This window comes from Pistacia vera, unplaced genomic scaffold (assembly GCF_008641045.1).
Source record: "Pistacia vera cultivar Batoury unplaced genomic scaffold, PisVer_v2 Contig451, whole genome shotgun sequence".
Lineage (NCBI taxonomy): Eukaryota > Viridiplantae > Streptophyta > Magnoliopsida > Sapindales > Anacardiaceae > Pistacia > Pistacia vera.
Window position 1 is genome coordinate 934,893 of NW_022196281.1, and position 10,459 is coordinate 945,351.

The window sequence follows — 10,459 nt, forward strand, 5'->3', positions numbered from 1 at the left end:
ATGATGTTCGGACGTAAACAGTTGCATCCAAATTAATGTATTGGTGAGAAATGATTATCCATGGATAGCTAGCACTAACCAAGGGTAATAAGTATTTATTAAATATTATTATTGAATCGGATTCAATAATAGGGACAAAACTGCATTGGTTTTATTCATGAGAGATCTGGCAGCATGATCTTAGAGCTTTGATGCATACGATCTGAGTGATCTGACCACGTGATCTAAGAGATTTAGCCGTCTAATTTGGAAGCCCTGATTCACTTGATCTAAGTGATCTAACCACACAATCTGAATGATCTAATGCGCACGATCTAAGAGCTCTGACCACACGATCTGAGAGATTTGACAACACAATCTGGGAGCTCTAATATGCGTGATCTAAACAGTTTGACCTGACCGTACAATTTGAAAGATCTGGGAGTGCGACCTGAAAGCTCTTATGCGTACGATATGAGAGATCTGACTGCACGATATGAAGGAACTTGTCGCACAATCAGAGAGCTTTAATGCTCGAGATTTGAGAGATGTGTACTCGCGATCTGAGCTATCTGAACATACAATATAAGAGATCTGGTCGCATGATGTGAGAGATCTAGCCGCGCTATCTGATAGATCTGATGCGCATAATTTAAGTGATATGACTGCTCGATCTAAGAGCTCTGATACGTACGATCTTAGAGATCTTATCGCGTGATCTGAAAGATCTAGCCACGTGATCTCAAAGCTTTGATGCGCGCAATATGAGAGATCTGATGCACCGATGTGAGCTATTTGACCAAGCGATATAAGAGAGTTGGCCGTGCAATCTAAGAGCTCTTATGCGTACGATCTAAGAGATCTGGCAGAGCAATTTGAGACCTCTAATGCGTACGATCTGAGAGATCTAGCCGAGCGATTTGAGAGATCTGATACGCACAATCAGAAAGCTTTGATGCACGTAATCTGAGAAATCTGGTCGCACAATCAAAGAGATATGGCCGTGTGATCTGAGAGCTTTGATCTGTACGATTTGAGAGATCTAACTGCTCAATCTAAGAGATATAGTTGCGCAATTTGAAAGTACTGATGCGCACAATCTAAACGATCTAACCGCTTGATATTAGAGATCTAATGCATACGATCTAAGAGATATGATTACACGATCAAAGAGATCTAATTACGTGATCTAAGAGCTCTGATGTGCGTGATTTGAGAGATCTGATGCGGCGACCTGAGAGATCTGACCGCAAGATCTAACAGATCTAGCCATGCGATCTGAGAACTTTGATGAACACAATCTGAGAAATCTGGCCGCGCGATTTGAAAGCTCTAATGAATACAATCAGAGAGCTCTATTATGCTCGATTTGAGAGATCTGATAGCACGACCTAAGAGATCTGGCCGCGTAATCTGAGAGATCTAATGCATACGATCTGAGAGATCTGAGAGTGCCATCTGAGAGCTATGATACACACGATCTGAGTTATCTAACCGTGCAATCTGGGAGCTCTTATGCATACAATTTGAGAAATCTGGCGGCGCGATTTGAGAGCTCTTATGTGTATGATCTAAGAGATCTAGCAACGCAATTTGAAAGCTTTGATGCACATGATCTGAGAGATCCAATGCACGTAATCTAAGCGATTTGACCGCTCAATCTTAGAGCTCTGATGCTTACGATCTAGGAGTTCTGACTGCACGATCTGAGAGATTTGGCTACACAATCTGAGTGGTCTGATGCACGCGATCTGAGTGATCTTACCACGCAATTTGAGAGATTTGGCCGCGCGATCTAAGAGCTTTGATTCATACGATCTAAGAGATCTGACCGCTCGATCTAAGAGATCTTATTGCGTGATCTAGGTGCTCTGATGTGAGCTATCTATTGCACGCGAGATCTGAGAGCTTTGATGTGTAATGTCTCAGAGATCTAGCCGTGCGATCTTAGAGATTTGGCTACGCGATTTGAGATTAGATGCTCTCAATCTGAGTAAGATGACCATGCGATTTGAGAGCTCTTATGCATACGATCTTAGGAATCTTACCGCACGATCTGAGAGATCTGATGCACGCGATCTAGGAGTTTTGATGCATGCGATCTAAGCGGTCTGACTGCATGATTTGAGAGATCTGGGCATGTAATCTGAGAGCTATGTTGTGTATGATATGAGAGATTTGACCACACGATTTGAGAGAATTGGTTACACGATCAGAGAGCATTGACTTGCGAGATCTGAGAGATGTAATTCGCAAGATCTAAGCTATCTGATCACGCAGTCTAAGAGATCTGGCCACGCGATCTAATAGTTCTAATACGTACAATTTGAAGGATTTGGTCACACGATCTGATAGCTCTGATGAGTGTGATTTGAGATTTCTTATGCGCGTGATCTAAGAGATTTGTTGTGCGTGATATGATTTATCTAACTGCGTGATCTGAGAGCTCTGATACGTGCAATCCAAGAGATCTTACCGCACGATCTGAGAGATTTGGCCTCGCGATTTGAGAGATTTGGCCTCGCGATTTGAGAGATTTGATACGTACGATCTGAGAGATCAAGCCGTGCGATCTGAGAGCCCTTATACGTACAATTTGAGAGATCTGGCAGCGTGATTTGAGAGCTCTTATGTGTACGATCTGAACGATCTGGCAGGGCGATCTAAAAGCCCTAATGCACACTATCTGAGAGATCTGATGTGCAAGATCTGAGTGATCTAATGCGTTAATCTAAGCGATTTGACCGCTCAATCTTACAGCTTTGATGCGTACGATCTGAGAGTTCTAACTGCACGATCTGAGAGATTTGGCTGCACAATCTAAGAGGCCTGATGCGCGCGATCTGAGTGATCTTACCACACGATTTGAGAGATTTGGTTACGCAATCTAAGAGCTTTGATTCATACGATCTGAGAGATTTGAACGCCCGATCTAAGAGATCTTGTTGCGTAACCTAGGTGCTTTGATGTGAGCTATCTGTTGCACGCGATATGAGCTTTGTAACCGCGTGATTTGAGAGCTTTGATATGTAATATATCAGAGATCTAGCCACGCGATCTGAGAGATGTGCTTGTGTGATTTTAGATATATGGCTGCGTGATCTGAGAGCTCTTATGCATACGATCTTAGGGATCTTACTGTATGATCTGAAAGATCTGATGCGCGCGATCTAAGTGGTCTAGCCCATTATTTGAGAGATTTGGGTATGCAATCTGGGAGCTCTAGTGTGTATGATATGAGAGATCTGACCACACAATCTAGGAGAATTGGCCGCACGATTAGAAAGCATTGATGCATCTGAGAGATGTGATTCACGAGATCTAGGCTATCTGATCATGCAATCTAAGAGATCTGGCTACATGATCTAACAGTTTTGATGCGTACGATATGAAGGATGTGGTCGCGTGATTTGATAACTCTGATGAGCATGATTTGAGATCTTTGATATACACCATCTAAGAGATTTATTACGCACGATATGAGCTATCTAACTGCGCAATCTGAGAGCTCTAATGCATACGATCTTAGAGATCTAGTCATGCGATCTAAGAGATCTGACCGCACGATTTGAGAGATCTGACCACGCGATCTGAGCTATCTAATACTACGATCTAAGTTATCTTGATAGCGCAATCTGCGAGCTCTTATGTGTATGATCTTAGAGATGTTACCGCATGATCTGAGATTTCTTAATTGCGTGATCTAAGCGCTTTGATGCACGCAATCTAGGCAGTCTAACCGCGCGAGAGATCTGGGCTTGCAATCTGATAATTCTGATGCATACGATATGAGAGATCTGACCGCACGATCTAAGAGAATTGGTTGCATGATTAGAGAGCTTTATTGCGAAAGATCTGAGAGATATGATACGCACAATCTGAGAGATTTGGCCTTGAGATCTAAGAGATCTGATGTGCGCAATTTGAGTGATCTGATTGCGTGATCTGAGAGCTCTGATGCGTATGATCTTAGACATCTAGACGCATGATTTAGGAGATCTGGCCATGCGATCTGAGAGATTTGATGAGCGTATCTGAGCTATCTGACCGCACAATATGACAGATTTTGCCGCATGATCTAATATCCCTTGTGCATATAATATGAGAGCACAGATGCATACGATCTGAGAGATCTGGCCACGCGATTAGAGGTTCTGATGCCCGCGATCTTAGAGTTGTGATGCCAGCGATATGAGAGATTTGGCCGTGCGATATGAGAGATCTGGCTGTACAATTTGAGAGCTTTTATGCGCATGATCTACGAGATCTGACTACGCGATCTAAAAGATCTGGCCGTACGATTTGAGCGCACTGATTCCCGTAATTTGAGCGATCTCATCGCGTGATCTTTAGAGATTTGATGCATACGATTTGAGACATATGACTGCCCGATTAGATAGATATGACTGTATGATATTGGACCTCTAATGCACGTGATTTGAGAGATCTAATGCGTGCGATCTAAGAGTTCTGACCGCAAGATCTGAGAGATCGATCGCTCGATTTGAGAACTCTAATGAATACGGTCTGAGAGATCTGACTGCATGATCTGAGAGCTCTGTCGCCCCCGATATGATAAGTCTGATGGGCCGATTTGAGAGAACTGATTGCACGACCTGAGAGATCTGGCCGCACGATCTAGAAGATCTGATGCGTGCGATCCAAGCTATTCATGATCTGAGAGATTTGATGCACGCAATTTGAGCTATCAAATCGCGTGATCTTAAAGATCTAGCTGTGTGATATGAGGACTCTTACGTGTGCGATCTGAGTTATTCCACCATGAGATCTTAGAGATATGGCTGCGCGATTTGAGAGCTCTGATGCTTGCAATCTAAAGATTTGAGGTACGTAATCTAAGCGATCTGACCACGCAATTTGAGATTTCATACGCGTACAAACTGAGATCTTTGATTTATACGATCTAAGAAATCTGATTGCATGATCGAAGAGATCTTGTCATGCGATCTGAGAGCTTTGATGTGTACGATCTGACAGCTTTGATGTGCGTGATCTAAGAGATCAGTTGCACGCGATATGAGCTATATGACCGCGCGAGCTAAGAGATCTGGCCACGTGATCTAAGATCCCTTAGGCATACGATCTGAGAGATCTAGCCACAATCTGAGAGCTCTGATGCACAAGATCTAAGAGTTGTGACCACACGATCTGAAATCTGGTTGCATGATTTGAGAGTTCTAATGCGCTCGATCTGATAGATTTGATGCACAATCTGAGTGATATGACTACACGATCTGAGAGCTTTGATGCATGCGATCTGAGAGATTTGGCTGCGTGATCTGAGAGTTTTGATGTGCACAATCTAAAAGATCTGTTATGCGCGATATGAGCTATTTGACTGTGCGATCCGAGAGCTTTGATGCCCACGATCTGAGAGATCTGGTCGTGCGATCTGAGAGCTTTAATACGCACGGCTTGAGAGATCTAAAGCGCATAATCTGAGCTATTTGATTGCACAATCTGAGAGATCTGGCCGAATGGTCTAAAACTTCTAATCTGAGAGATCTGGCCGTGCGATCTAACCACTCTAATGGGGGCGATCTGTCAAACTCTGATGCATACAATATAAGAGATCTGACCGCATGATATGAGAGATCTGGTCACACGATCTGAGAGCTCTTATGCATACGATCAGAGAGATATGACCGCATTTGACAGATCTGATGTACGCGATCTTGGAGATCTTGCCGCGATCTTAGAGATCTTGCCACGATCTGAGAGCTCTGATGCATACAATATGGGAGATTTTATTGCACGATTTGAGAGATCTAGCCGTACGATCTAAGAGCTTTGGTGCGAGCGATCTGAGAGTTTTGATACGTACAATCTAAGAGATCTGACCGCCTAATCTAGAGATCTATCCGCACGATCAGAGAGCCCTTATGCGCGTGATCTGAGAGATCAGTTGCACGTGACATGAGCTATCTAATCGCGTGATTCGAGAGATCTGATGATCGTGATTTAAGAGCACACGATCTGAGAGATCTGGTTGCGTGATCTAAGAGCTGTTATACGTACAATCTAAGAGATATGACCACATGATTTGAGAGATTTGATGCGCGCAATCTTAAAGATCTTGCCGTGATTTGAGAGCTGTGATACGTACGATGTGAGAGATCTGACCACACGATCTGTGACATCTGGCCATGTGATCTGAGAGTTTTGATGCATACAATGTAAGAGATCTAGCTGCGTGATCTGAGAGCCCTAATGCGCGCTATCTGAATGATTAGTTGCGCGCAATATGAGCTATCTAACTACGTGATCTAAGAGTACTGATAGGTGCAATCTTAAAGATCTAGCGGGTGCAATCTTAGAGATCTAGCTACTCGATCAGAGAGGTCTAACCACACAATCTGAGAGATCTTATGCGCGCGATCTGAGAGATTTGATTCGCGCGATCTAAGAGCTCTGACCGCACTATTTGAGATATTTGGCCACGCAATATGAGAGCTTTGATGCATACAGTCTAAGAGATCTGACCACACGATCTGAGTGATCTAGCCATGCGATTTGAGAGCTCTGATGCACACGATCTGAGCTATCAGATTGTGTGATCTAAGAGATCTGGCCGCTCGATCTAAGAGCTCTTATGCGTACGATCAAAGAGATTTGATTTGCTCGATCTAAGAGCTCTAATGCGTGTGATTTAAGTGTTCTAATGTGCGCGACCTGAGCGAGCTGGCCGTGCGATCAGAGAGATCTGATCGCACAATCAGAGTGATCTAACCACGAGATCTGAGTGTTCTTATACGCACTATTTGAGAGATCTAACCATACGATCTGACTGATCTGGCTACTTGATGCATTTGTAAGTGAGTACAGTGAGTTGATGAAGTTTTACACTTGAAGAACTCAGATTGGTTGACAAGGAATCATGCTCGCAATTCATGACTAGCTCTAGTGTTTATGCTTAACAACAAAACTAACACTTAAAACAAAGAAAAACAAGGTTGCCAAAATGATTCCAAGACCTAAAGGATTACCATCAGCCAAGGATAAACCACCACCAACCCTTTTGGCAAGATTGGATAAAGGTTCAAATGAGCTCTCACTAGAACTACAAATTTCATTCATCTAAAAACTACATTACAATAGGAGAAGTTGGCCTTATATAATGGCCTTACAAAAAGTTGCAAAAGTTGCCCTAACTTGGTTTAATCTTGGGCATACAAGTGGCATGCACTAACTCCTAGTGAATCTAAGCCATGCAAAACAAAATTGACCAACATTTGAATTGGTCATACACGGGTTCTAAAATAGGAGAAAAAAAAAAAAAAAAAAAAAAAATGCATGGATTAGCTGAAACACAAGATCCTAGAACTTTCCCTAAATGGTAAGGGACATGGAGCCTCCCAAACCTTACAACCTTGTTTTTGCCAACACTTGTAGCATCCATGTGTTCCCTTGTCTCTTGCATTTAATGCTTCCACATGCTTCACTTGATTCTCCCAGCAAAGTTTGAATACTTGAGCTACTTTTGGTAGGAAATTTCCCAAGTAATCAAGTTACACCCAATCAAAGGCATTAAAGCCAAATAGTCAAAATCCATTTTGGGCCACTTGGGCTCATGATCAACGACTTACCTACTTGGGCTGAATTTTGAGCCATAATATCTCCTTCGGCAGAGTCCTTGCTCTTGCCTTCCATTATGCATTTTCCTTGGGCTGAAATAATCCCACCTTCTTGAATAACTTCTTTAATGGGCGTTACTTGGTTTCCATGAAGGTTTTTGTTGGGCTTCGCTGGATTCTTATCACCGTGCGGTTTGAAAGCTTTGATGTGCGCAGTCTTAGAAATGTGATGCATGTAATATGAGCGATCTAACCATGCGATCTGAGAGTTCTAGCCATACAATCTAAGAGCTCTGATGTGTACGACCAGAGAATCAGACCGTACGATCTGAGAGATCAGACCGTACGATCTGAGAGATTAGACCGCATTATGTGAGAGATTTGGCCACACGATATAAGAGCTCTGATGCGCGCAATGTAATATGCACATTCAAAAATATGGTAGGGATTATTTTATAGCCATAGTGAATATATTTAACTAGTTTTATCGAGGAATTCCATAAAAGTTTCAATAGGGACAAAATGGTAATTTCACATAGAATCATGTGTTCAAGTGAAAGTGAGTATGATAAATATAATGTATTAAGTGTGTTAGCCATGAGAATAGAGTGGTAGAAAGGTTATGGACAATACATGTGATGTGACGCCAAGATAAATACGTGTTTGTAAAGTAATAGGAAGAAATTAAAGAATAAGGGTAAAATTGTCTTTTCACTCATAATTAGAGTTTATGATGGGAAGTAAAAATGACTAAGAACATGTGTTAAATCCATTGAAAGTGAGGGTATATCGATAAATGCACGTATGACATAATTGACATGATCATAAAAAGTGCAAGGGCAAAATGGGTATATACATATATATATGTATGTGTGTATGTGTGTGTGTGTGTGTGTATGTATATATATATATACATACACAAACACACACACACATAGATGTATGTGTGTGTGTGTGTGTGTGTATAAGACTTCAATTGAAAAATACCGCCAGCCACCTTCTTCCTCCATTTCTTCAAAGTTTTCCAAGAGAATTACATGAGAATTCATGCCTAAGTGAATATATGTTCATTTTATGGCTTTATAAGGCAAGAATTTTAGCAAAAGTTTGTGATTGTGTTTTATAAGTATGAGTTCTCATGAATTTATGTGTTTTAGCATGAATCAATGGAGAAAGTGAGCAAAGGGAGCAAAGAAAATGATTCTTGCAAGAAAAAGGTAAGTGAATCAAACTTAAGCCTTGTTTTGAGCCATAATCATAATTGTTGATTATTGTATGGTTGTATATGATGTATGTGAGAATTGTTGGCCATTTAAATGCTTGAATGGTGTGTAAAACTTCAGCCATGAAGAGTAGTTCATGTGTATGTGATGATTTGGCGAATTATAGATGAAATATGGAAGAAGTATTGATGGAATGTTGGAATGATGATTTCAGCCAAATTATGAGTTGAGTTTTTGGTGAGTTTTGTTCCAATTTTAAGGTATTTGGAGAGATGTAGAAGTGTGGCCAACCAAGTACTTGATGAAAATTCAAAAAGAAATGCACGCATAAATTTGTTGAATATCGTTGAAGATATTGTTTGAGAAAAGAAAGAATTGATGTTAAAAGGTTGTATTAGACTTGACCAAGTATAAGTTTAAGTGTTTAAGAGTGTATTTTGTTATGCCAAAATTTAGAATAACACTTGGTTATGTTAGTTTAATGAAATGAATGGTTTTTAGTGTATGGTTCAATTTGCTTGAACTTTTAGCATTAGTTTGAATGGCATATTGTATTTAGTCATTGAATTATGAGTTTTGAAACCTATGACTTTAGAAAAGCGATGGCAAGAATTACATATTAAATTGTTACAATAGTGTAGTATTGATCATAGTAAAAGATGGGTGATTATATTATAATATTACAATATGCCACAATAAGTTGTCAAGCTTGTATGCTTAAAATTAGAAAGATCATCCAAATAATGGCTTGGCCAAATGAGTATATTGTTGTTTCTTGTTTTGAGATTAGTTACAAATAATATGTAATAAGTGATTTTATTGTATAAAGAATAGAAAAGCTTTCCCAAGTATAGATATCAAAAGAAACATCAAAGAAATAGAAGTTTGGTTTATGTATTAAATACATGACCATTTTAGAAATTGATTGGTATGAGTATAGTTTTCATGCCTTATTATATATTACAAGCTATAGAATTGTGCTAGAAGATCTTGAGAATATTTTGTATTGGCCAAAAGTTTAGTTAAGAATGTTAGAAAGAAATTAGAATTTAGCCAAAGTATATATGTTGTGCCATATGTTAGATTGTATTTACAATGATTAATATGGCAATATAGATTAATGTATAGAATGTAGCCAAAAGAAAAGAAGAAAGAAGGGCATGTATAACAATTGAAGTTGATGGTCATGTTAAGAGAATGCAAATTTATGGCATTAAAATTTGTATTTAGAAAGTTGTACAAGGCATGTTTGTAACATTAGAAAATATTAGAGAGTAGTTTAATGACATGGTTATGTGATATATATATATATATATAAATTTGAGAAAATCTAGTAGCATAATTGGGCATGTTAGTAGACTTAATACCTAAGTTATGGCATAGATTTTTATAGAAGAAATTAGATTGCCCACAAAATGTAGAATTCATTCCCTAGTTGAATTGTGCCGTTTTAATATCTCACTAAAAGAATTATAGAAGAGTAGAATTTGTGAGAGATAATGTAATTGTGTACGTGTACATTTTACATAGCATGATAGAATTGAAGAATTACAGAATTATGTAGAAACTAGAGAGTCGCGTACATACACACGATGCATAGAATTCAAAAATAAAGAATAAAATAGAAAATGTTTAAGTTAAGCGTGTTACTAGAATAGAACT